This window comes from Piliocolobus tephrosceles, chromosome 16, assembly GCF_002776525.5.
Source record: "Piliocolobus tephrosceles isolate RC106 chromosome 16, ASM277652v3, whole genome shotgun sequence".
Classification (NCBI taxonomy): domain Eukaryota; kingdom Metazoa; phylum Chordata; class Mammalia; order Primates; family Cercopithecidae; genus Piliocolobus; species Piliocolobus tephrosceles.
Window position 1 is genome coordinate 54,944,387 of NC_045449.1, and position 26,233 is coordinate 54,970,619.

The following is a 26,233-nucleotide window of genomic DNA, read 5'->3' on the forward strand; positions in this document are numbered from 1 at the left end:
AGGACAGGGCGTCACGGCAGAAATAAGTAAATAGGTTAGACTTGGGTTATCTTCCCAGATCTGCTACTAATTAGCTATGCAAGCTTGGAGAGGTTCGAAAAGAACCCCTACCAATCGTTAGAAAAAAACAAATAATCCAAGACGGAAAATGATGGGCAAAGAATTCAAATACGCATTTTACATAAAAAACGCAGATGGTCAAAAAAATATGAAAAGATTTTCAATCTTCCTAGTCATTAAGGAAGTAAAATTTAAAATAACCAGAACACTAGTGAAAAACTTAGTGACATGTGAATAAAGTCCATAGTTTAGTTAATAGCATCCTCCAGTGTTAACTTCTTTGTTTTCATCATTGTGTCCAGACTCGGTTCCTTTCGGTGGGTTCGTGGTCTCGCTGACTTCCAGAATGAAGCCTCAGACCCTCGCGGTGAGTGTTACAGCTCTTAAAGATGACACAGACCCAAAGACTAAACAGCAGGAAGATTTACTATGAAGAGTGAAAGTCAAAAGTACAAACCTTCCACAGCGTGGAAGGTAACCCTAGCACCTTGACCCTGCTGGGGAAGAGAGAGTGTGTTTTGGTGGGTGGGCGGGAGGTGGCCAGCTTTTATTCCTTTATTTGTCCCCTCCCATGTTCTGTTTCTCTCCTATCAGAATGCCCTTTTTTCAATCCTCCCTGCGATTGGCCACTTTTAGGATCCTGCTGATTGGTGCATTTTAGAGAGCGCTGATTGGTGCATTTTACAGAGTGCTGATTGGTGCGTTTTACAGAGTGCTGATTGGGGCGTTTTACAGAGTGCTGATTGGTGCATTTTTACAGAGCATTGATTGGTGCATTTTACAGTCCTCTTGCTAGCTACAGAGTGCTAATTGGTGTATTTTACAATCCTCTTGTAAGACAGAAAAGTTCTCCAAGTTCCCACTCACCTAGGAAGTTCAGTTGGCTTCACCTCTAAATTGTATTGTGGTTACATAAGATGCTCACATTAGGAAAAGCTGGGGAAATGGTGTGTGAGAACACTGTATCTTTACAACTTTTCTGCAAGTCTAAACTTATTTCAAAATGAAAAGGTAGGCCAGGCACGGTAGCTCACACCTGTAAAAAAATCCCAGCACTTCAGAAGGACATGGCAGGAGGATTGCTTGAGTCCAGGAGTTCAAGACCCAGCCTGGACAACATAGTGAGACTTCATCTCTACTAAAAAAGAAAAGATAAACAACAATAACAGAAAACAAAGAGGCAAAACTGTTTACCCATCTGATACCAAGTTTTTTGGAGAGCACTTTGGCAGTTTGGATTACCATTTCACTGTGTGTGCCCCTTGACCCAGGAATTCCACAGCTCAGTGTTCACCCTCCCCAAATCCTTGCACTTGTATTCAGAGAGGCGTAGCCAAGGGTATTTGTGATAGCCAGAAGCGACCTAAATGACCACCTACAGGGAAAGGTTAAATGATACAGCGTATCTCACCATGAACTACTATGCAGCAGGTAGAAAGAATGCCATGTGAGCAAAAATGCAAAGGTTTCCAAAGCAAAAAAGTAAGTTGCAAAACAATATATATGGTATGATCTTATGGATGTAAAGGAAAAGCACAAATAAAGCCATACATCTCTAAATGTTTGCATACAAATGTATGTGCCCACCCAAAGTCAGGAAGGATCCCCTCCATCCCATTAGCCAGAGTTCCCTCTGGAGAGGGCAGTGGGACTGGAGATTGGAACAGATAGGACAAGTGGAGGTCGTGACGAAGACTCACTTTTTCTGTATTCTTCAAATTTTTAACAATAAGACTTTCATGTATTATTTGTGCAGTGTTTGTTGTTGTTGTTTTGTGTTTGTTTATTTTTTTTGTTTGTTTGTTTTTTGAGACAGGGTCTCGCTCTGTTGCCCAGGCTGGAGTGTAGTGGCACAATCATGGCTCACTGCAGCCTCAACCTCCTGGGCTCAAGTGATCCTCCCACCTCAAGTGATCAAGTGATCCTGAGTGGCTGGGAGGTGCGTGCCACTGCACCCAACTAATTTTTTTTGTATTTCTTGTAGAGACAGGGTTTCACTATGTTGTCCAGGCTGGTCTCAAACTCCTGAGCTCAAGCAATCTCCCCAACTCAGCCTCCTAAGGTGCTGGGATTACAGGTGAGCCACCAACAGGTGCTAACCTTCTCCAGCATGCAGTTTTCTTGTTTTTAAAATAGAGTTGGGGCAGGGCCCCCCCGAGAGGCTGCTTCCTGCTCTGACTTTCTCTTTACCATGAAGCTGAGGTTGTGTCCTATGCTGCTCTCTTTCGACACTCCCCCTGCCCACTCCGCAGCACACTGGTCCAACCAGCTGGCTTCTATTCCTCAAACTTTCCAGCTCATTCCTGACGTAGGGCCTTTGTCCTGTGGTCGCCTCCACTGGCAAGCTCTTCCCACAGCCTCAGATAGCTGGCTCCTTCTTACCGTGCAGCGTAACAAAAAGGTGGGAGAGAAGGGCAGGGCGGGATCAGAAAGGGCCTGTGAACCAGAGTGAGGAGTTAGGGGTTCGGCCTCAGGAGGGTTTGAAATGCTCAAGGAGGAGGGTAGGAGATGAGGAGTGGGGCTGAGCTGCCTCCACACATCATGAAAACCAACACTCAGTCTGATCCAAATCTTGCTAGAGCATGGAACATAAGGTAGAAGGAGTCTTTAAGCAACTGGGGGTCATCTCGAGGTATACAGAGCTCCGAGAGTAGTGAAGGCCCAGAGTGGATTTATTTCGAGAGTTTCCTGTTGGAGTAGCAGACACTCTGCAGTACAGTGTTCTCTCTCCTGGGTGGGACTGCCCTGCCTATAGGCACTTAAGGCATAGAGTTTCCTGTTCTCGCCTCTTTTCAGAGCCTTGCACTGAAACTCAAATGTATTCTCAGAAATTTCTCTCCACACAATGACACATCACCTCTGCGCTTTTACTCTCTGTCTTTCTCTTTCTCTCAACCATTGTTTTCCACCCATCCTCTTTTTCCTAAACTTCCCAAGATTCTTGGCCATTTCCCTTTCTCCCTCCCCTCTCTATGTTTCTGTGTGAGATATGCCATCCTTTAACCATTCCTCTTCCCCGGGGCGGCTGGGGAAGCGCCGGCTCCATCAGTCCTTCCTGCAAGGCATTCACTTCTAAGGCACCATAACCCTTGGAGCTGCCAAGTCTGACATTTGTCAGCAACAAACCTATCCAGATGAAAGTCATTTTTTATTTTAAAATGTCAGATTTGGGGGCTGATTGTCTCAGAAATGCATCATTTGAATACAAAAGATGGGCTCATACTTCTCTCCAGGATGCTGCTTCTTGAAGAATCATAGTTATTTTTCAGAGCTAAGACCCTTACAGGTCTTCTATTCCCCTCGTTCTACAAACAAGGCAATAGGCAGAGAGGTGAGCATTTTGCCCAGTTATACCAGCTAGTTAGTAAGAAGCAAGGGCAATAAGGGAATCCAAAAGTACTAACTACCTAACTAATCCTAACTATCAGGTAGTTAGTAGTCGGGCAATAAGGGAATCAACACTAGGGGTTTCCATCTGAACCAGTTCCAAAAAAAACATGTTAACAAACAGTTCTCCTGGTGAAGTGTACCTCACTTTTTAATTTTTTTTACTATTTTTATTTTTTTATTTTTCTAGAGACAATGTCTCACTATGTTGCCCAGGCTGGTCTCAAACTCCTGGGCTCAAGCAATCCTCCCACCTTGGTGTACCAAAGCGTTGGGATTACAGACATGAACTACCACACCCAGTCTCACTTTTTTTTTAAGGCTTCAAATTTAAGCCATAGATACTTTTCAACTATATTAATGCTAAATCTAACTTCTCTCTCTTGTGCATTCATCTACAAAAGGCTTTATCTTTGCATGTGATTGATCTTCAGTGATCATGAATCCCAGCTTTACATTTCTCTGGCCATCACCACTACCGAGGGCACTTCGGGACCTGTAAGTAAACACTTTAGGGACCTGTAAGTAAACACCAGGGGAATCAGGGCTAAAGGAGTTCTTTGTAAAAGGTTCCCTTCAACCACTGGTCACTTTACCTGGTTAATCTAGTTTGGAATTTCACGCTTCTCTTCCTCAAAGAGGAATACACCCTTATATTTATAATCATTCAGTATAATTTTTCTTCTTTAGTTGGTTCATAATTTTGTTTTCATATTCCAAACCCAAAGTCACCAGCCCTAACTTGGCTAGAGAAAGAAGTTATTGTGGATGAACAAGCAAAGCACGTGGGGCCCAAGATGCTATTGTTGGACACAAAAGCCCCTCTATGACTTTGGGAGAGCCAATCCCCTATCACACAGCGCGGGAAGAAGGGCGCTCACTGTGCCCACGCTCTGTGCAGCCCTCCTGAATTTATAAACAACCCAAACGTTACACAAACAAGTTGTTGTTTTTCTTAGCTTGCTGGTGTTTTTTACTCAATAAAATGTCAATTAACTTCGTGAGTTTTCCTTTAACTCTACATAATCTTTGCATTTGAATGGCTGCCAATCGCTGGTTTGAACTGGATATTTTATTTGAATATGGGCCAATTTCCACGTATGCGCCTTGTTGTCAGGATCAGCTAGATTATGGTGCAATAACAATGCGGAGATCTCAATGGCTTGACAAAAGTTTGGTTTCCGCTCATGCTACGTGTTCTGTGAGGATAAGTGGGGAGCTCGAAGTTTCCACAGTTACCAGCAAACGGAGAGAATTCTGGAGGGCGTCGAACAGGCAATCAAATGCTCCAGCCCTGAAGTGATGTTTGTCACTTTCCTTCACATCCCATTGGTCTGAACTAGTCACATCACCCCAGGCAACCCCAGGGGGGCCAGGAAATTCGGGCTCCTTGTGCTTGCCAGGAAAGGAGAGTGGCCCTGTTGAAACTGCACTTGCAAAATTGTAACTGAGACAGTGAAAGAAATTTGACCTAACCAACTCCATCTTGCTTCTAGCCTCCAAGTTGTCCTTGTTCATTCCCGGGCACAGGCTGAACTAACTTTGGGAGGAGATTATTATAGTTTCTAGTTTAAAACAAAGACAGTAACAGCCCTTTCCCAAAAGAAACTTCCTTCTTGCCTGAGGACTAGACTGCCTTTGCAGGAATGACCAGTTAGCCACAAGATTAGAAATTATGGTTTAGGAATCATGCAGCTGAAGACTACAAGATTCTGACCCTCCCTAAACTGCTCCTAAGATCAGTGCTTGAGACATTTTGCAGACCCTGCACTTGATGGATCAGCTGGCACCACCCAGATCGATTAAATGGCTCATCCGATCTTGTGGTCCCCGCCCAGGAACTGACTCAGCACAAGAGGATAGCTTCAGTTCCCTGTGATTTCATCTCCTGCCTAACCAATCAGCACTCCTGGCTCACTGGCGTCCCCCGCACCAAGTTGTCCTTAAGAACTCTCATCCCCGAATGCTCGGGAAGCCTGATTTGAGTAATAATAAAACTCTGGTTTCCCACGCAGCTGGCTCTGCGTGAATTACTCTTTCTCTATTGCAATTCCCCTGTCTTGAGAAATCAGCTCTGTCTAGCCAGTGGGCAAGGTGAGCCCACTGGACGGTTACATAGTTACCCAGCACAAACCTCAGTGTACCCACAACGCTGCACGCCAGAATCTCACCTTCATACCAGGTAACAGCATTTTTGAGGAGAGCCCAGAGTCAAAGCAATTAGTCAAAGGTTTAAGTACCAATTATGAGAGAGGCCCTGGACAGGACTGAGGAATAAGGAATAGGTATTTAGACCAAAGTGATAGAGGTGCTATAGCATCTAGTGGGTAGAGGCTAGGGGAACTGCTGGACACCCCCACAACAGACTTACGTGCGGCCGGGCACAGTGACTCATGTGTGCAATCCCAGTGGTTTGGGAGGCCAAGGCAGCAGAATCACTTGAGGTCAGGAGTCCGAGACCAGCCTGGGCAACATAGCAAGACCCTTCTCTACAAAAGTAAAAATAAAAGATTGGGCACTGTGATTCACGCCTGTAATCCCAGCACTTTGGTAGGCCAAGGCAGGAGGATCACTTGAGCTCAGAAGGCCGAGACCAGCTTGGACAACATGGCAAAACCCTGTCTCTATAAAAAATAGAAAAAATTAGCGGGCATAGTGGCACAAGCCTGTAGGCCCGACTACTTGGGGGCTGCAGTGGGAGGATCACTTGAGCCTGGGAGGTCAGGCTGCAGTGAGTTGATATCGCACCACTGCACTCCAGCCTGGATGACAAAGTAAGACCCTGTCTCAAACACATATAAAAAATTAAAAAATTAGCTGGGCATGGTGGTGCCCACCTGTAGTTCCAGCTACTCAAGAGGCTGAAACAGGAGGATCACTTTAGTCCAGGAGTTCAAGGCTGCAGTGAGCTATCATCCCGCCACTGCACTCCAGCCTGGGCAACAGAGCAAGACCTTGTCTCTAAAAGAAAAAAATTGTAATTTAAAAAACAAAGATTTATGTGGTCTAAAATTGTGCTGTGGTGCAGAAATTCTAGATCAGAGTAATGCAAAGTTCACATTTTGGGGGCGGGGGAGCAAAACAAAAACAAAAATAAATCCCCAAAACACAACAAGCAAAACATCTGCCTGGAGTTCCGCCCCCGAGTGCTGGATTAGCGACGAGGCCGATGAGGCCGCAGCTGCCCTTGTAAGAGGCACGCAGGAGGCCCACGAGGTGAGCTGCTGCAGTTACCACTGGCCTTTACTCTCCAAATGCCAGGAGCACTACCTCCCAGCAGTGACAACTAAAAATGTCTCCAGACATCAACAAATGTCCCGGGGTAAAATCTCCCCAGGTGAGAACTATCCTCTAATAGAACTTCCAAGTTGGCCGGCAGGCACTGTTTTGGTGCGGAGGAACTGGTCAAGCTTGACTTTAAATCTGGCTCTGCTGCTAAATCACCCAGGGCCTTTCCTCTTTGGCCCCCGTTTCCCTGTCTGTAAAATCAGAGGACTGAACAGGACAGTCCATAGAGTCCGTTCAGAAGTTCTCAGACTCTGGGGCTTGGGTTCTTGCACTTTTCATTTTGTCACTGTTCATATCATCACACCCCCCCCAACACAGAGTGCAGTGAGGATTTCAGCTGCACAGCGGGATGGCCCAGATGACAGGAGGAGGGAGGCTGCGATCACTGGCGGGGAGGATGGCTGGGAAAAGAGGAGGAAGGGGAAAGGCACGCGAGGTCACGAATGCACCGAAAGGTATTTCCTGGCCTGGCCTTATGCCTCCCTTCTAAAGAGACATCACAGGACCTAAGGAATAAGAGGCAGAGAGGGGCTGGTAAAGGATTTGGGGAGGAGAAGTTAAGAGGATAAATAGCAAGCAATATACACCCAGAAAACTGCAATGTGCCCAAGATTAGGAGGAAAGTGTGTGTGTGGGGGGGTGGTTTGTGCTGTATCCTTGCTGTTGGCAAAAGGAATTTAATAGCTTCAATTCAGTTTGAATCAGCCTGTAGCTTAGGAAAAAGTCATTATCAAGGGATTATTGGGTTTGCTGATCTCTTACTGGCCTCCTGCTTCTTGTTCAGTTGTAATCAAAAGACAGGGATGGGAGGGGGAAAGGAAGAGATGCCCCCTGCTCCTTGACATTCACGTTTCCTTCTGGTCCATCTCAGAATGCAATAAAGCTTGACAGTGACCTTGAAAGGGAGTGAGTGTTATTTAATAAAAGGCTGTTCAGTCTAAACAATGATTCAGGACTTTTTGAAAGCCAGAAGAGACAGCCTGAATGCCCTTTTCCATGCTAGGTCCTCTAAAAAGGGTTTACACATATCTTTTATTTGTCTTAGGTCTGTACCTGTTCCCCACCCACCCAGCCCCACCCCCGGCCACTAACTGAACACTTTTCTGGGTTGCTAATAAACTGAGCACCCAGGCTATGCTAAGCTCCACAATAGCACCTGTTTCTCAGAAGTATTTCACCCGGCTATTCTTTCATCCATCCAGTCTGTCAGCCATTCATCAGCTATTTTCTTTATTTTTTTGAGACGGAGTCTCGCTCTGTGGCCCAGGCTGGAGTGCAGTGGCGGGATCTCAGCTCACTGCAAGCTCCGCCTCCCGGGTTTATGCCATTCTCCTGCCTCAGCCTCCCAAGTAGCTGGGACTACAGGTGCCCGCCACCTCGCCCAGCTAGTTTTTTGTATTTTTTAGTAGAGACGGGGTTTCACCGTGTTAGCCAGGATGGTCTCGATCTCCTGACCTTGTGATCCGCCCATCTTGGCCTCCCAAAGTGCTGGGATTACAGGCTTGAGCCACCGCGCCCGGCCTCATCAGCTATTTTCAAAGAACCTACTGTGCATCCAGGGCTGTTTATATGGTTTGGCTTTGTGTCCCCACCCAAATCTCATTTCAAATTGGAATCCTCATGTGTTGAGGGCAGGACCTGGTGGGAGGTGATTGGATCATAGGGATGGTTTCCCCCATGCTGTTCTCATGATAGTGAGGGAGTTCTCACAAGAGCTCATGGTTTTTAAAGTGTTTGGCAGTTCCAGAGCCAGGCACGGTAGCTCACGCCTGTAATCCCAACACTTTGGGAGGCCGAGGCAGGTGGATCACCTGAGGTCAGGAGTTCGAGACCAGCCTCGCCAACATAGTGAAACTCCATCTCTACTAAAAACACAAAAACTAGCCAAGGGTCGTGGCACATGCCTGTAATCCCAGCTACTCGGGAGGCTGAGGCAGCAGAATCACTTGAATCCGAGAGGTGGAGGTTGCAGTGAGCCGATATCTGCCTTGGTGACAGAACAAGACCCTGTCTCAAACAAACAAACAAACAAACAAAGTGTTTGGCAGTTCTCCCTTTGCTGTCTCCTGCCACCATGTAAGATGTGCCTTGCTTTCCCTTTGCCTTTCACCATGATTGTGAGTTTCCTAAGGCCTCTCCAGTCATGCAAACCTGTGAGTCAATTAAACCTGTTTTGTTTATAAATTACCCTGTCCCAGGTAGTATCTATATAGCAGTGTGAAAATGGACTAATACAACTGAGGGTACAATGATGAGTAAAATACAGGCCAGGCCTTCTGGGTCATCGCACGAGAGTGGGCATAGGTATGTTCACAGGCAATCACACCCCAGCGTGGTGAGTGTGGTGAGTGGGACACCCAAGGCAACTTCTGACCCTAAAAAGGGAGGGGAGACCTCCAGAGAAGGACCCCCTGAGCTGAGCCTTGAAGGACACAGGAACTACTCAGGCAGAGATAAGAGAATGATCCGGGCCTGTGAAAGGCATGAAAGAGACTGGTGATTCATTGAACTGCGGAGAGCATGATGTGTTAGGAGAGTAGCCAGCAAAGCGGGGATGGTGAGGAGTGAGACCAAGCTGGCCAACCGAGGCCACATCTGCCCTGTCAAGGGGCTCTGCTCTAGGGCTCTGTCCCTTGTTATCAAGCTATGGTCCATTCTAATTATTTTCAGTAGCCATGTCCTACGAAGTTACCATGAACACTGAATGAATGAAAGCTGAACCGTGGTTCCTGGGGGAAATACAGCGTAAGGTTCCTGCCGGCCTCTGATAACACCGTCATCAATTGATCAATACATAACCTTTTTATGTGCATTTCTGTTTGACAACATTATTTAATATATGCTGTTCATTCATTAACATCAAACTCATAGCCAACAGCACCATAACTCATACCTGAATAAAGCTTATCTAACACACATGTTTTCTCTATAAGGCACATCGTGAACTTCTTTTTTATTTTTTTCTTTCCTTTAGAAACAGGGTCTCACTTTGTTGCCCAGGCTGAAGTGCAGTGTAGCAATTACAGCTCATTGCAGCCTCAACCTCCTGGGCTCAATAGATCCTCCCATCTCAGCCTCCTGAGTAGCTGGGACTACAAGTGTGAGCCACTACACTCAGTTAATTAAAAATTGTTTTTTGTAGAGACAGGGTCTCAGTATGTTGTCCAGGCTAGCCTCCAACTCCTGGCCTCAAGTGATTCTCCTGCCTCAGCCTCCCAAAGCACTGGGATTACAGGTGTGAGCCACCAAGCCTGCCCCAATCACAGCCTTCTTGAGCATAGAAACACTAGACAGCTCTTCAGCACTGCATTGGAGGGCCATTTTAAACAGTGAAATTGGCCGGGCATGGTAACTCACACCTATAATCCAGCACTTTGTGAGGCCGAGGCGGGCAGATCACCTGAGGCCAGGAGTTCGAGACCAGCCTGGCCAATATGGTGAAACCCCATCTCTACTAAAAATAAAAAAAAATTAGCCAGGCATGGTGGCGGGCACCTGTAATCCCAGCTACTCGGGAGGCTGAGGCAGAAGGATTGCTTGAACCCAGGAGGCAGAGGTTGCAGTGAGCCAAGATCATGCCATTGCACTCCAGCCTGGGCAACAGAATGAAACTCCATCAAAAAAACAAACAAACAAAAAAACAACCAATGAAATCACCAATAAAAAGTACACAAGTGAAATGCAAAAAATACGTGGCACTAAATAGACCATGAAAAGGACACTCGTTACGGTATGAGAGCTGAACAAGAAGGCAGGGTGTTGCTTCGTTTGAGTTCAGCTGGGAACATGTCTCAGAACAAGCAAAGTCTTTGCCACTCGGCACGTGTCCATGAATAGCCACATGCCCTGAGCCTTGATTTGGGAGTTACAAACCCATATTTAGCAAGTAGAAAAATTAGCACATATTAGAATAATGAATAATGAGGATCCAAACCATAAATATGAACCCTAAATTCTCCGTACAGCCAATGACTACTATGTTCATGAGAATATCTTACTAGAGTATTTTTACTCTCTCTACAGAGATTTCTCTTCGAATATAAGAGAAAGACATGAATGAATTTAGGGATATCTATGAGTTGAAGGCTAAAGATATGGGAACTCATATACAGCCACACTACACTACAGCAGTGTCCAAACAGACACTGTGTCAGCCTAGGGACAGCCTGTCAGAGGGTGACTTACAGCTCATTTCCTAATGCAAGGCAAGCCAGACAAGAGCGAAACCTCAGAGCCCCCAGCGTTTCTCTGCTGTGTCAGCTATCAGCACTGACACTCTCTGCGTTCATTCCCACCTGGAGGAGCATCAGGAAGTCAGTGTGTCTTGGACCCACCAGTTGCAGACAGAAATGAAGCAGCCTACCAGCACTATGTTGAGAGAACAGTCTGGGCAGCCTGGTGCTTCAGAATTTTCCAGAACAGAGTGATAAGTAAACTCCTGGAGCTGCTCAGGCCTAGGAACTCTTCTAGGGCAACTGCATATTTGAAATTCCAGACATCGCGCTGACAGGTTTTATTTACTATTTTAAAGTACATATCAGAAATCATGAGTGTCAATGTATGTTTTTAAAGAGAAAGAAGTAGTATTTGAAAGCACAGAGAGTTTCCTGTATGGGGAAAAAAGGTATAGAACACAATTCCTTCAGAGTGTAATCTCCAAGCTGATCTGCTGAACTCAGCAGGGACTTTCCTTTGTCATTGAAGTGTATAATTTATTGCTTAGAATTTCATTTTTAAAGGACGTATGCTACACACAATAGTTGAAAGTGATCATTTGAAGCTTTGCAGGGGGTATCTAACCCCCAATTTTTGTGGATTTCCCCAGTTATGTTTTAAAAAGAAATTTTTTATTTTTATTTTTTGGAGACAGGTTCTCGCTGTGTTGTACAGGCCAGAGTGCAGTGATCCTGGCTCACTGCAGCCTCGACCTCCTGGGCTCAGGTGATCCTCCCATTTCAGCCTCCTGAGAAGCTGGAACCGCCATGCCTCCAAGCCCGGATAAATCTTGTAGTTTTTGCAGAGACAGGGTTTTGCCATGTTGCACAGGCTGGTCTCGAACTCCTGAGCTCAAGCTATCTGCTGCCTCAGCCTCCCAAAGTGCTGGGATTACAGGCGTGAGCCACCATGCCCACCTATTTTTTCATTTTTAATTTAAAACATAGACTCCTTTTTAGAGCAATTTTAAGTTCATAGCAAAATTGAGCAGAAAGTACAGAAAATCCCCGTATACCTTCTGCTCTATACGGCCGCCTGCGCTATCAACATCCCCCACCAGAGTGGTAATCCATGAACCTACCTTGACACGTCTATAGTTTATATTAGAGCTCACTCTTGCTGTTGTACACTCTATGGGTTTTGACAAATATACAGTCACATGTATCCACGATTATACTAGCATACAGAAGAGTCTCACTGCCCTAAAAATCCCCCGTGCTCTGCCTATCCAACCCTCCCTCCCCGCGAACCCCTGGCAGCCACTGATCTTTTTGCTGTCTCCATAGTTTTGCCTTTTCCAGAATTTCATATCATTGAATCCTACAGTATGTAGCCTTTTCAGAGTAGTTAACACCAAATTCTTGAAATCAATATAAATATTTATTTATTTACTTATTTTTTGAGACAGAGTTTTGCTCTGTCATCCAGGCTGGAGTGCAGTGGCACAATCTTGGCTCACTCTAACCTCCGCCTCCCGGATTCAAGCGAATTCTCCTGCCTCAGCCTCCCAAGTAGCTGGGATTACAGGTGTGCACCACCACACTTGGCTAATTTTTGTATTTTTAGTAGAGACAGGGTTTCACCATGTTCCCAGGCTGGTCTTGAACTCCTGACCTCAGGTAATCTGCCCGCCTCAGCCTCCCAAAGTGCTGGGATTACAGGTGTGAGCCACCACGCCCAGCTAGATCAATATAAATTAATAACTCACCTGCAAATCACTACATTGTAAACAACTTGAGGTCTTAGTCATCATTGTATTCACGGTGCACAGGGACACTCAAATGCCTGTTGAATGGATGAGCAGGTGAACAGACTGCCTCTCCGATTTTAAAAGAAAAATCAGAACACTAATCTAATAACAGTGAGTGGTTGTACTTAGTATTACTTAGAAAAAGAGATGCTAATTCTTTTTATTCAGAATAAAGAACAGCTCGTAAAAATGCCTTTAGTTCCAGATACTTGGGAGTCTGAGGCAGGAGGATGGCTTGAACCCAGGAGTTCAAGACCAGCCTGGGCAACACAGTGAGAACCTGTCTACATACACACACAAAAAATTATCTCTACATAGTAGTGCGTGCCTGTAGTCCCAGCTGCTCAGATGGCTGAGTTGGGAGGATCGCTTGAACCCAGGCGGTCAAGGCTACAGGGAGCCCTGATCACAGCATTACGCTTCAGCCTGGGTGATAGACCGAGACCCTGTATCTAAATGAAATAAGTATCAATGCCAGACTATAGGTCATGAGATTTGACAGAGATTTTAATATTTTGGTAACTTTTAAAGTTCCGATTGTATCTTCCATAAAGTAGGATTTCACAAAGGACAGCATGGTTTACGTGAAAGGGATTTCTGCTCATCTTTTTCAAGTTTTGTATTTAGGGCACTCTTCAAAATTATCTGTCATTCCCCTCTGCCAGGATATCCAGAGTGTCTGCACAAAGCCAAATATGATGAGAAGATGAGCTCATGGATCCGTGATGCCTTGTCCCTATTTCTGGACCCCAGGATCATCCTTGCTTTTTTGACAATAGAGTCATGCTGCTGAGTCATGGGTAACTCAAACCCTCATCTGCAGTTACCTGCTTCTTGCTAGAACCCAGGAAACCTGGATGAGGGGCAGTTGTCACTGGCAGGGTCATGGAGGGAAGGGCAGGTAGGAAGGAGGCATCCAGGAAATAGACACACAGAAAGGAACATGTGAGTCTAAATAATAATCAGTGAGAGGTAAGTCCAGGGAAATGAAAGCATGGATCTGCCTCATGTTATATAATTAAGATGTTGAAAATGTGCGCGTAAATCAACTCACATTTCATTTGCAACAGGAGAGCTGATGCTTAGGGGAACCTGATAATGGTTCATTTTGTAGAGTGAAGTATTTGTCTGTAATGTTAATACTCTCTTTCTAATTTAGCTGTATTTTATATTGATATTTCCCAATATTGGCTTTGAGAGAGGACTGTTGTGTCTCATCAAAGCACCCTGCTTAGCAGACAATTAGGCAAAATAAATGCATATTAGTCTGTCTAAATATGCCCTGAATTTGGTGTCTGAATTTACAATAGAAAAAAAGGTTTGTTAGTCTTGAAGGCTGTCATCTGTTTCAGTAGAAAATGCCTTTTTATGAAAGTGTTTTCATGAAAATATTTCAAAGAGTAAGCTGCTCATCATAAGTGGGAGGAAGTACCAAGTGTGATGGCCTCTTAGCATTATTGGGGCTGTTCCCCAATGCCCCCTTCTCCTCCTGTAGCTGGTATTTAACTGGACACAAGTCCCTGTAATAAAAATATATTTTCCAGCCTCGCTGGCAACTTCGTGTGGTAATGTCTAAATTCTGGCCAATAGGATGTTAGCAAGGATGTCAAATGTGACTTCTAGGAAATGTCCTTAAAGTAAAGTTGTTCTCTTCCTCATCTCTTCCTTCTTTCTGGGGGATAGAATACAGATGTGATGATTGGAGCTCAGGCAGCTGTTTTGGACTATAAGGCAGCATGCTAAGGATGGTAGAGAAACCACATAGCTGGATAGGAGCTCCCTGATGGTCTTGCAGCTTCTAAAACAGCCTTTGTCTCCTACTTCTGGACTTCTATGTAAGAGAGAAATAAGAGAGAAATTGCTGTCCCTTAGCAATCACGGTTGGACAAGGGAGTAGCCACCGGTGCCCAGGTAACAAACATGTTCCTCCCTACTGCACTGTATAATTGCAGCCCTACTTCCTGCTAATGACTAAAGTTAATTATCCTTTCCAAGATGGTAACTTTTCTTTTTGCCTGCTGATGTCTGGACACAAGGAACCAGAAGGGCTCAGGAAGCAGCCACAGATAGTTCAATAAAACTGTGCTGTGTCCCCTGGTGGAAGTTTTCCCTTTGGGAGACCAGGACCTGTAACCCTGAAGAACTTAGAGTTGTAAGGATGTGTCGGTAAATGGGGCCACTTCCGTTTTCACCTTTGGTTCCCAAACCCATGTATTTTTTCCTTTCGGGATTTGTATATGTTTTCTATTGTTGCTGCAACAAATTGAAGACTGGGATACGTTATGAGAAACGCTTCATTAGGTGATTTCTTCCTGTGAGCGTTATAGAGTGCACTTACACAGCCTAGATGGCACTAGGTACTACTAAAGGCCTGGGCTATATGGTAGAGCCTTTTGCTCCCAGGCTACAAACCTGTACAGCATGTTACTGTACTGAGTACTGCAGCAATGGTGACACAATAGTAAGTATTTGTGTATCTAAATGTGTCTAAACATAGTAAATGTACAGTAAAAACAGTATAAAACAGTATAAATGCAGTGGCTCATGCCAGTAATCCCAGTACTTTGGGAGGCCCAGCCCAGAAGATCACTGGAGCACAGGAGTTCGAGACCAGCCTAGGCAACACAGCGAGACCTTATCTCTACAAAAAATCAAAAATTAGCCAGGTATGGTGGCATGCACCTGCAATCTCAGCTACCCAGGAGGCTGAGGTGGGAGGATTGCTTGAGCCCAGGAGTTCAAGGTTGCAGTGAGCTGTGATTGCATCACTGCACTCTACCCTGGGAGACACAGTGAGACTCTATCTCAAAAAATAAAATGAAATTAAAATAAAATAAAATAAAATAAAATGTTGAAAAACAGTACCTCTGTTTAGGACATTTACCTTGAATGGAACTTGTAGGACTGGAAGTTGCTCTGGGTGAGTCAGCGAGTGAGTGGTGAGTGAATGTGAAGCCTAGGACATCACTGTACACTGCTGTTGACTTTTTTTTTTTTTCTTCTTGAGACAGAATTTCACTCTTCTTGTCCAGGCTGGAGTGCAAAGGCGGGATCTTGGCTTACCGCAACCTCCACCTCCCGGGTTCAAGAGATTCTCCTACCTCAGCCTCCTGAGTAGCTGGGATTACAGGCATGCACCACCACACCCAACTAATTTTTTGGATTTTTAGTAGGGATGGGGTTTCTCCATGGTGGTCAGGCTGGTCTTGAACTCTTGACCTCAGGTGATCCACCTGCCTCAGCCTCCCAAAGTGCTGGGATTAGAGGCGTGAGCCACGGCACCCGGCCTGCTGTCAACTTTATAAACACTGTACATTTAGGCCACACTAAAGTTATTAAAATTATTTTTCTTCAACAATAAAGTAAACTTAGAACACTGCAACTTTTTTTGCTTTATAAACTCTTAAATTTTTAAAATGTTTTGACTATTTTCTAGTAACGTTTAGCTTAAAACACAAATATGTTTTCAGCTGTACAAAAATATTCTTTCTTTATGTCCTTATCCTATAAGCTTTTTTCTATTTTTTTATTTTTTACTTGTTACGTTTTTCTTAGTAAAAGCTAAGACATGAACACACATATTAGCCTAGTCCTAAAAAGGGTCAGGGTCATCAGTATGACCACCATCTTCCATCTCCCCATCTTGTCCCACTGGAAGGTCTTCAGGGGCAGTAACGTGCATGAAGCTGTCATGTCCTATTTATAACAATGCCTTCTTCTGGAATCCCTCCTGAAGGCCCTGCCTGAGGCTGTTTTATAGTTAACTTTTTTTTTAATAAGTAGAAGCAGTACACTCTGGAATAATAATTAAAAATGTAGTATAGTAAGTACCCAAACCAGTAACACAGTCATTTATTATCATTATCCAATGTCTTTTTTTTTTTTTCAGATAGAGTCTCACTCTGTTTCCCAGGCTGGAGTGCAATGGCACCACCTCCGCTCACTGCAACCTCCACCTCCCGGGTTCAAGTGATTCTCCTGCCTCAGCCTCCCGAGTAGCTGGGACTACAGGTGCCCACTACCATGCCGGGCTAATTTTTGTATTTTTAGTAGAGATAAGGTTTCACCATGTTGGCCAGGGTGGTCTCAAACTCCTGACCTCAGGTGATCCACCCACCTCTGCCTCCCAGAGTGCTGGGATTACAAGTGTGAGTCATTGGGCCCAGCCATCATTATCCAATATTATGTACTGTACATAATTGTATGTGCCAGACTTTTATACAACAGCCAGCAAGTAGGTTTGTGTACCAGCATCGTCACAAACACGGGAGTAATGTATTGTGCTACAACATCATGACAGCTATGAAGTCACTAGGCAGTAGGGATTTTTCAGCTCCATTGTAATCTTATGGGACTGCCGTCATAAATCCAGTCTATCCTGGTTGTCTGGTGTATGGCTGTGCTACAAACTCAGGGGCTTAAAACAATGCAAATGTATCATCTTAGAGTTTTGTAGGTCAGAAGTCCAACAAAGACCTCACTAGGCTAAAATCAGGGAGGCTCTAGAGGAGGATCCTGCATCCTGACGTACGTCTCCTTCCCTTGTAAAGAATTGATGGTTCAGCTGTGCCTTCCAAGCTGTGCTTGACCAATTCTCTCAGGGTAGCCGCTTCTAGATGGAGAAGCCTATGATATAACCAGTGGATCCTGTGGCTGTGGGTTCAGTCCCATCCCTCCCCTGCAGTAAAGCAGTTAGTTCCCTTGGTCTCATGTGATGCTATGTGGGACCCTGTAGTGGAGAATCAAACATACTGTAAGCCCTCGGATAAGGATACTGGCTTAGCCCCAAAGGCAGGAAAGGCAAACCCATACTCACAACATGGGTCTACTATCAGAACAAATTACAGGGCCTTATGAGCGGAAGGATCCCAACAAAGTCAACTTGCCGGTTCATCTTTTTGAGAAATGGTCCATTCTGAAAACTTAGCATTGGTCTCTGTTGTGGGAGGTTGGACATTTGGTGGCAGCAGTAGCCTTGGTACATGGGCTCCATCCTGTACATAGTGTCTATCTCTGTTACCACAGCTGCTTCATTCGTGTGTCCATCAGGTTAGCACTGGGATGGCCCATGGCAGAGGCCAACTGACATCCACCGCTCTCGTCCTCTTGTCTACTTGGTGTCCATTGTCTCTTCCATAGCAGGTCATCTCTAGTGGGCATTAACACGTGGCACAAAGATCTTCAAGCTTTGTGCGCTCTTTTTTTTTGTTTTCTTTCTGGAGACAGAGTCTTGCTCCGTCGCCCAGGCTGGAATGCAGTGGTGCGATCTTGGCTCACTGCAACCTCTGCCTCCCAGGTTCAAACTATTCTCCTGCCTCAGCCTCCCAAGTAGCTGGGATTACAGGCACGGGCCACCACACCTGACTAATTTTTGTATTTTTACTAGAAATGAGGTTTCACTATGTTGGCCAGGCTGGTCTCGAACTCCTGACCTCAGGTGATCTGCCTGCCTCGGCCTCCCAAAGTGCTGGGATTTCAGGTGCCAGCCATCAGGACTGGCCCTTTGTACACTCTTACCTATGTCATCCACATGCCTCTGCCCAGATCTCCTTGTCTCCAGTCTTCTAATTGTTCTCTTTCCACATCTATGATCAGCTGGCCAGGCCATTCACCACTACCCAGAAGTCTGTATATATTCTCACCTTGAGCTCTGCTTTGTCCATACAAAATGGGTGAACAGCTACACCACCCAAATCCCTGCCCATTAGGAGGGTTTTGCCTTGCCACTCTCTTTCAAGGCCACCCTTGAGTGAGATTGTAGTATATTTCCTGTCATATTCAGCCTAAACCCACATACCAAGCCAAGTCATTCACAAACCAAACTTGCTCTTTCCTCTTCCATCAGCTGGTCAGAAGGAATCCCTCCTATAACCTTAGGTGTGTGTGGAGGGAGGGTGCTGGTGCAACTCCGGCAGGTGGCTTGCAGGTCTGAACAGACTGCACGTGCAGCTTGCTTGTGGCCCAGGTCCTGTCCACGCTCAATCCCAGATGTACAACTTCCATCTAACAATGGATTGTTGCTAGGCTTGCCTAACCTTATAATTTAACTCAGCTGATGTAACCCAGTTAATGAAGGGCAGTTCCAGGTGCAAGGTCACTTGCTATCCCACCATCAGGCGCTCCATTTCTACCAGGGCACAGTAGTGTGCCAGGAGTTGTCTTGCCAAAGGCATATGATCCTTCACTGCAGATGGCATGGCCTTGCTCCAGAACGCTGGGAGCCTGCACTGTGACTCTCCCACTGGGGCATACTACAAGCTCTACACAGCATCCTCCTCCTCACTCATGCCTTTTGTACTATAGAGTCTGCTGGGTTGATGGCTCAATTGCAAGGCTACTTGCACTGCCGCCTGGACCTGCTGCAGAGCCCTTTCCTGTTCTGGGCCCTACTTCAAGCCAGCAGCTTTTCGGGTTAGCTCGTTATTATTGGTCAAGTGGTATCCCAGGTATGGAATATGCTTCTTCAGAAGCCAAAGAGAATTTCTAGGTTTTGTGCTTCCTTCTACACTGTGGGAAATAGAAGATACAATCATTTGATTTTGACTTTGGATGGACAGTCCTGACATGCTCCTGTCCACAGGACCCCTAAAATTGTGCCGTGTGCAGGCTCCTAAATTTCTGTAGTATTCATCTCCCACCCTCTGAAGTGTGTGTAACCTACCAATGCCTTTAACATGCTAGCCACTTTTTGCTCCTCTGGCCCATTTAGCAGGATGTCATTATGTTTGGGGGTCTATTTATGACAACAGTTTAGCTTGCTTTATGAATAGATTTAGTAGCAGAGCCTCCAAATTCTATAGATATATTGATCTCAGTCCTAACCCCATCTGGAACTGAAAGCCCAGAGAAGGTAATGAATTTGTCTAAGGTCGTACAAGATGGCTAGGATCAGGATCCAACTCTCCAGTTTTCTTTCCCCTCTGCTATTCTGCCTTCTGTGGTCCTACATAAGTGGGCTCTTTTGTGTAACATATGCGGCCATGAGATTTCTCTTTCAGCAAGAGAAAGGGACAGGAAGAAAGAGAGGGAATGCATTTTCTTGGCCTAAATTAGTGTGAGCCATTAGTTACCTACATTGACTAAATTATCTGGAATGAACGTTCAACTCTACATCGCATATAGTTAAAATGACAGATCTTCTTAAGATTTGTTTCTAGCATTCATTATTTCAATTTAGGCAAATGTGACCATTCAGTGTGAGGGGACCACAGTGTCATTAGGTCCCTGTCAGTTCTCAATTATACTGTTATCTTAGAGGCAGAAAAATGTGAAATTTGAATGTAGAGGAGTGTTGGTTTGACTGCTACAGTTTATTTTACATACAGAAATAAAATAATGTGTAGCAAAAGCATTATTACAAAGATAATGAAATAAATAACCAGTATTTATAATAGTATAATAGTATAGTATTTATAATAATATGATAGTTTACTATTTGTCAGACGTTGTGTAAGAAACTTTATACATACACACACATATCTCATTTAATTCCTGTATCAATCAGCTTTGCTGTAGTACAACTCCCCAAATCTTGGTGGCCTGCACAACAAATGTTTCTTTCTTTTTTTTTTTTTTGAGACAAAGTCTTGCTCCGTCACCCAGGCTGGAATGCAGTGGAATGATCTTGGCTCACTGCAACTTCTGCCTCCCAGGTTCAAGTGATTCTCCTGCCTCAGCCTCTCAAGTAGCTGGGATTACAGGCATGGGCCACCATGTCTGACTAATTTTTGTGATTTTAGTAGAGATGGGCTTTTGCCATGTTGCTCAGGCTGGCCTTGAACTCCCAACCTCAAGCGATCCACCTGCCTCAGCCTCCCAAAGTGCTGGGATTACAGGCATGAGCCACTGCCCCCAGACCCAAATGTTTATTTCTTGCTCATGTGACATGTACTTCCTTGAGTTTTTCCATCCTGGGATCTAAGCTGAAGGAACAGCTCTCTGAAGCCACACCATTCTGGTGGTAGGAAGGAAGAGTAAAAGTGGTAGAACCTTGCAATGCCTCTTGAAGTGCCTGTTTGGAATGTCTACATCATGTAAATGGTAATGGACAAGGATATATAATTCCTCACACTAAAAAAAGGGGAAACTGCTGGGGACAATGACCACATTTCAATCTTGCAAGACGGATATTGATTCCACCCCCTCCCAACTTTCAGAGAGAAGAAGAGTAACTTTGCTGAACTCCTTCTAGAGACTGGAAATGTCCCTTCCAGTTGGGGTGATTAGGGAAGGCTTTGGTAAAATTTGAGCTAGAGTTTGAAGGTTAGGTAGACTACTGGTGGGTGAAGAAAGAACAAGGACCTTTGCAGGCAAAGGAAAACCTCAGAATTACAGAGGTGGGAAAGAGTTCTAGTCAAGCCACTTCAGCTGGCTACAGAGTAGGTGGGAAAGAAAAGAGGAGGACAATGGCTTAGATGATGGGGGTTCAGGGAATGGCGGGGGGCACTTGAAAGCTAAACTAAGGGGTTGAGTTTCATTTAGGAGTCAGTTAGAAGCTTTTACATATTTTTGAGCAAGAGATTGCCATAATTAAAATGATCTGGGCCAGGTGTGGTGACTCACACCTGTAATCCTAGCACTTTGGGAGGCTGAGGCGCTTGGGTCACCTGAGGTCAGGAGTTCGAGACCAGCCTGGCCAATATGGTGAATTCCCATCCTACTAAAATACAAAATTTAGCCGGGAGTGGTGGCACGTGCCTGTAATCCCAGTAGCTAGGAGGCTGAGACAGGAAAATCACTTGAACCCGGGAAACAGAGTTTGCAGTGAGCTAAGATCGTGCCACTACACTTCAGCCTGGGCAACAGAGCGAGACCCCATCTCAAAAAAAACAAAACAAACACAAACACACACACAAAATAAATAAATAAAATGATCACTTCTGAATACTGATCTAACTAGGGGTTGCAGGGTGGGCTGATATAGGGAGAAATTGGAGAGCAAGGAGATCACTAAGGTCCCTACATGTCCAGAATGACGATAGAGGTCTTGAACTAGGATGGTGGCAGTTAGAACAACAACAAAAAGTCAATTCCAGGCTGAGTGCAGTGGCTCATGCCTGTAATCTCACTGCTTTGGGAGGCTGAGGTGGGAGAATCACTTGAGCCCAGGAGTTAAGAAAGCAGCCTGGGCAACATTGCAAGACCTCCTCTCTAAAAAAAAAAAAGTTAGCCAGGTGTGGTGGTGCCTACCTGAAGTCCCAGCAACTCAGAAGGCTGAGTTGGGAAGATTGCTTGAGCCCCAGGAGTTCAAGGTTGCCGTGAGCTATGATTGTGCCACTGCACTCCAGCCTGAGCAAGACCTTGTCTCCAAAAAAAGGTCAATTCCATTGACTTTTCTAAGGTGTACACCATCAAGGGGCAGTTCCATCCCCAGGCCATTGGCTCATGAGACATTCTGAAGTCAGAAGGCTAGGGCAGATCGCTTTCAGCAAGCCCCTATGGTGGTTCTCACTCCTACTTCTTTGGATATATGCTCCTCTGTTTACAAATAAAGTTAATATGGATAAAATAAAAAAAAAGAAAGAAAGAAAAAGGTCAGTTCCAGAAACTCAGTGTGAATAAAGCATTTTACTTGCTTTTTCTATTAATCTATAACATATGTTGGTTTTTTAAAAATAATGTAAGAACTATGCAAATTGGAGCTTCAAGACAACTTCCCATCTCCCTAGGAGGAGACGGCTGCCCTAAACCCCCATACATAGAAATCCTCCCACTGCCAGGGCTTAAATTTGATGTTGGGGAAATGAAAAATCCAAGCTAAGGCCGAGCTTGGGGCCTGGGTGACCAGTAGAATGAAGACCACACTGGTCAGTTTCAGGCTGAGGTGCCTCTTCCAGGGGACAATCTCCAGCTGGCCCTTAAACATTCAGACTTCAAACTCTACTTACAGCATAAAGCTGTTTCAAAAGACGTGATACAAATAACTGTGTGTGCAAATGTTCTGCGATGTGTTAGGCACTATTTGAATTTCGTCTAATTTAAGATTTTTTTTCTAGCGTCACGGTATTGTAACTGAGTTAGCTTGCTTTAAGTGAATTTGTTAAGGAAAAGATTCACCTTGGTCAGAAACAAAACAGGTGGGAAAAAAGCAAGGAGAAAGGAAGCAGCCTGGGGAAAAGCGACCTTAGCCAGGTGGGCCTTTTTGGGACTCGGAGGGTCGGGGTGGACGGACTGGGGAGCCGGCCACGTGGAAGGTCGCTCAGGACCTCTCCAGGAGAGGACACCTCCCCAGGCTGACTGAAAGGAAAGGGGCAGGGGACCCACTGGCGGAGTCACTGGCTTTGCCCCGACCCCGCAGGGCCCGAAAGAAGACACCCACCCCTCCAAGGAGACAAAGGCTGCAGCTATGGGAGGCGGAGACTGCGCGTGCGCCATGGAACGCGCGTGCGCGCTGCGGTCAGCGCCGCGGCCTGAGGCGTAGGGAGAGGGGAACCGGGAAAGGGCAGCGCCGAGAGGAACCAGCCGGGAGGCGCCGGACAGCCGAGCGGCAGGGCGCTCGCGCGCGCCCACTGGTGGCCGGAGGAGAAAGCTCCCGCGGAGGCCGCGCTGCCCGCCCCCTCCCCTGGGGAGGCTCGCGCTCCCGCTGCTCGCGCCTGCGCCGCCCGCCGGCCTCGGGAACGCGCCCTCTTCGCCGGCGCGCGCCCTCGCAGTCACCGCCACCCACCAGCTCCGGCACCAACAGCAGCGCCGCTGCCACCGCCCACCTTCTGCCGCCGCCACCACAGCCACCTTCTCCTCCTCCGCTGTCCTCTCCCGTCCTCGCCTCTGTCGACTATCAGGTAAGCGCCGCGGCTCCGAAATCTGCCTCGCCGTCCGCCCCTGTGCACCCCTGCGCCGCCGCCCCTCGCCCTCCCCCTCCACAGACTGGGGCTTCGTGCGCCGGGCAACGGTCGGGGCGACCACAGGGCCCCTCCCTGCCTCCCCTGCTCAGGGGCTGGGGCCAGGGCGGCCTGGAAAGGGACGTGAGCAAGGGATGCACGCACGCCTGAGTGCGCGCGTGTGTGTGCTGGAGGTCTTCACCCGCTTCGCGCCGACCCCAGGTGGAGGCTGTGCCGGCAGGGTGGGGCGCGGCGGCGGTGACTTGGGGGGAGGGGGCTGCCCTTCACTCTCGACCGCAGTCTTTTGCCGCAATGGGCGTGCGTGGGGGGGAGGGGTCCGTTAACGACCCCCGAAACCGAACCTGAAATCCGCTGTCCCTGCCGCTGTTCGCCATCAGCCCTAAGGAAGATGTGGATCGGGTTCTAGAAAAGATGACTCCCTGCACGCCCCTCCCTACACCTCCCGAGCAGTGATTCCGACAGGGCCTTCACTGCCCCTGATTTTAGGCGGGGGCCTGCCCCCTCCCCTTTTCCTCCTTCAGAAACCCGTAGGGGACATTTGGGGGCTGGGAGGAATCGAAGAGATGGGGAGGGGTCCAGGCGCTGTCACTTTAGTTGCCCTTCCCCCTGCGCACGCCTGGCACAGAGACGCGAGCAGCGCCGTGCCTGAGAACAGTGCGAGGATCCCAGTGTGCACGCTCGCAAAGGCAGGGGTCACCTGGCCTGGAGATGTGGACGGAGTCGGCGGCCGCCGGTCCCCGCTCGCGGGCAGGCACAGCCGCAGCCATGCACTGACTGGCGCGGGGCTGCAGGTGCATCTCGGGGCGGGTTTCTTTCTCAGCGCTCCGCGCGCAGGGCGCCCGGCGTGTGCGCTCCCTGCCGGAGGCGCGGGGCTGGCGCTCAGGGCTCGCCCCTCACTGCGGCAGTGGGTGTGGACCCTGGTGGGCGAGGAGGGGGAGGATAGGCTGTGCCTCCTCCCACTCCCGCCACCCCCCCCTTTTTTCCCCCTCGGAACGCGAGGTGCCATCTTTTTTCGGCGTGTCACGTCTTTACGGTGCCATGCCAAACCGGGTGGCCGGGCTTCGTAGGACAGGGCGGGGCCTGGCATTAAAGGGAGGGGGACAGTCGGCGCTGAAATCTTGGCGTTTTGCTGCTGTGGGCGTCAGCGTTGGGGGCGTTCACCCAGCATCTTCTTCGGGGGCTCTTTGCTTTGTCTGTAGAGGTTACGTGATCTGCGCTCCCAGCCCTGGTTTCTGGCTTTTATTCTGAGGGTGTTTAGCCAACCTTCCCCCTACCCCCACGCACCTCTTTCCTTTTTCGCTCCTCATTTCCGAATCCATTGTTGGATCTCGAGGCTTGCTGGGATCGATGAACCCGAGTCAACCCCCCGACCCCCGGCACGCATGGAACGGACGTGACCGCGCGCAGCCTGGTCTCGGAGTCTGCGGGCGCCAGGAAGCTTCTGAAGGGATAGAATTCCAGTCTCCGTGCGCGCTGCGGGCGGCGGCAGAGGGATCACACCCCTCCCTACACCCCGAGTGTCCTGAGGGCCAAGCTACACCAGGTTGCCCAACGAGGGACGCTGGCTACCCATTCGGGGATGGATGGGGAGCCCCAGTGGGGCATCTCCAGCTTTACGCCCTGTTGCTTCGCCTGGCGGGAGAATGTGAGGAGGGAACATAAGGTTACTGGTGCTGCGGCCACACCCATCTTTCTGAGCCTACTGGAGGGGGCGCAGAGGGGGAATTGCCATGGGATCCACAGGTGTCCGGAGAGGGGACCTTGGGGCTGGCCCCACCCCTTCCCTGGGAAGATTGGGGACCCTGGGTTAGGCGGGGCCGTGTCCTGTTGGCCTCCTGGAGGACACGGGAGGAAGCCCCCAGCCCCTGCACCTGAGGCTCTAATTGGCCCCTGGCTGCCGCAGATAGGCGGCCCTTGGGTGTATTTTTATTAATATTATGTCTGTACTGGTTAATTTATTTATTGTAAATGCGGGATTTCACCTGTATCCAAGTTCACCGCACCCCCAAAACCGAGTCTGGGGCGGCAGGGAGAACCCCTGGCCAGCGCATCCGAGCCTCGCCCTCCTGTGATGAACCTGGTATGCGCCGTTTTCTGGTTAATTCTATCGCTGAAAACTGGTGCGGGGGGGGGGGGGGCGCACTTCTGAGACGAACGAGCATCTAGGAGCTGAATCCTCCACGCGGGCTGCCCAGGTTGATCTGAATTTCCGGGGAATGGCTTGGCTAGGGAACTAGAGCCTGCCCGGGACCATGCTGACCCTCCTCGACGGTGGCGTCGAGGGCTGGAGCCTGGGTGCTGCGAGGCTCCCCGCATGGCTGAGCCACCGCGAGGGGTTGCAGAGCGGCTCAGGGGTCAGTTCAAGCATCTTCTCTCCTCCCTCGCCCCCAGGCAGAGCTGGGCTCGGGATTCCCGTTCCAGATGGAGCGAGGGTCTCGGGACGGCCCTGGAAAAGGGGAGCCCGCGGCCAAGCCTGCCTATTGCCATCTCGAGCAGAGATGTCACCTCCTGCCGTTGGAGGAAAGGGAGCCCGGTGGGGATGAGCGCATTTAGCCCAATGCTGGGAACAAAGCACAATCCGCGCTTCTGCGATTTCGCTCCATTTTGAAATGTGTTGGCGCTTTGGTTGGGCCACTGCGGTGGGCAAGGCCGGGGAGGGAGGGGGGCGCTGTTAATGGAGAAACCTCAGGGGGAC

General features: G+C 47.7%; 1 protein-coding gene and 1 long non-coding RNA gene across 9 annotated transcripts in view; one reads left to right on the forward strand and one right to left on the reverse strand.

Moving 5' to 3' along the window:
• LOC111529281 overlaps positions 1-23,565 on the reverse strand; it is a 42,275-nt gene extending 18,710 nt beyond the window's left edge. Inside the window, exon 1 of the long non-coding RNA XR_002727371.2 lies at positions 23,404-23,565. This is a non-coding gene — a long non-coding RNA (uncharacterized LOC111529281). The remainder of the gene's footprint in view (positions 1-23,403) is intronic.
• The window catches only part of MAPT (microtubule associated protein tau), a 133,788-nt gene continuing 130,682 nt past the window's right edge, over positions 23,128-26,233 (forward strand). For all 8 annotated transcript variants that reach the window (XM_023196183.2, XM_023196175.2, XM_023196176.2 and 5 more), the window contains exon 1: positions 23,128-23,478. The gene's annotated coding sequence lies outside the window, so the exon portion shown is untranslated. The remainder of the gene's footprint in view (positions 23,479-26,233) is intronic.